Source organism: Mus caroli, unplaced genomic scaffold (genome assembly GCF_978045245.1).
Source record: "Mus caroli unplaced genomic scaffold, Mus_caroli_1 scaffold_6, whole genome shotgun sequence".
Classification (NCBI taxonomy): Eukaryota; Metazoa; Chordata; class Mammalia; order Rodentia; family Muridae; genus Mus; species Mus caroli.
Window position 1 is genome coordinate 19,531,741 of NW_028227261.1, and position 1,656 is coordinate 19,533,396.

Genomic DNA, 1,656 nt, shown 5'->3' on the forward strand with positions numbered 1-1,656 from the left:
GGTGGGGGGAACGGCGGACGACGGAAGGCAGAGCGTGGCTGGGAGCGCTAGCTAGCTTCCTGGCTGCGTCCTGCGTGCTCGGCGCAGTCTCTGTCCCCGGGTCCTTCGGGTTTGGGGTTCCAGCCTCCCTTTAGCCCTGGAAGACGGTGCTAGACAACCACAACAACAGCCACTTCCTGGGTCCACACGGAATTGGCAGTGTAGTGAGCAAGGACTGGTCCTACACGGCCTGGAAGATGCTTTTCTTCATCGTGAGCCGGCCTGCCCCCAGCTTCTTGATTTGCATGCACAGACAGCTTCCTCACCCCCAGCCCCCAAAAGAAACCACGGAATTAGAAGGGAGTCGCCTTTTATTTGGCGCTTTACGTTGAGATCTGCCTATTCGTGTAATGTGCACACCACCGCCTTTGAAAACTGTAGTTCTTGGGGCTGGAGAAGTAGTTCAGTTGTTAGTACATGACTAGTCTGAAGAAAGCCCTGGGTGCCTTCACCAGCACCTCCTAGAGCCCATTGTGATGACGCAGACTCAATAGGTGGCATCAAGAGGATCGAAATTTCAAGGCCATTTTGTTTAGGTAATCAACCTGAGGCCAGCTTGGAATGCAAGCTGTGTAAGCCGCCTGTGTAAAGAAGGAAAAAGAAAGGAAGGATTGCAGGTGTAGTTCTTCAAAGCCACTTTGGAAAAATTCAATGTACCTCAAGTAGCCGGAGTCTTGTGGGTATGGAACTGGTACATGCATGGCACCGCAACTGCAGGTCAATCTAAGCGCTTATTAAGGAAACCAATTAGACACACTTTCAGTCCTCTCCACCTGCCAGAGTAGCTGAAACTCCAAGGGTTCTAAGTAGAACTCAACCCACCAAAAATTCCTCCCTGGTGAGCGTCTGTACTGGTGACATCACCCCATTCCCGGGAACACTGGGATCATGGGCAAACTCTTCAAAGGGATTTATGGGGAGGATCTGAGAGGATTTGGAGAGGAGGGGACCTGATCAAGTACGTCATATGAAAAAAATTTAAATATTAAAAAGGGATTTTGGTCTTTTTGAAGAATTCTGTTTTAAAACCGTCTTTTAATTTTTTATATGTGTGTGTACCTGTTTGTATGTGTTCCGGGTGTGTGCAGATGTCTGAGGATTGTCAGCACTCCTGGGAATTGAGTTAGTAGGTTGTAAGCTGTCTGATGTGGGTGCTGGAAACCAAACCGAGATCCTCTACAAGAGCAAGGGACCTCAGCCACGGAGACACCTGTCCCCATCCCACTTTTATGTATTGGCATAATTGGGAACTTGCTACATTTGGTGTGTGTCCGTGTTTAAGACAGGATCTCTCTATGTAGTTTTGCCTGTTGGCGTTTCATCTAGGCTCTGCCCCACAGTTTTACCTGGCAATAGCCAGGTGTGCCTAACTCACTAAAAAAAGGCGCTTCTTTGCCCCCTCCTCCAGCTCTTGCTCTTGCTCTGACCTCTCACCCTTTGCCTCTCTCTCTCCAAGTGGTCATAACCTGCCCAACCCCCTTTCTCTGCCTTTCAACTCCCCTCCCCATGCCCTGAATAAACCCTATTCTATACACTACATCCATCTATGGCTGGTCTCTCAGGGGGAAGGGATGCCTCAGCATGCGCCCACACAGACACCCCCTTATCCCACATTAT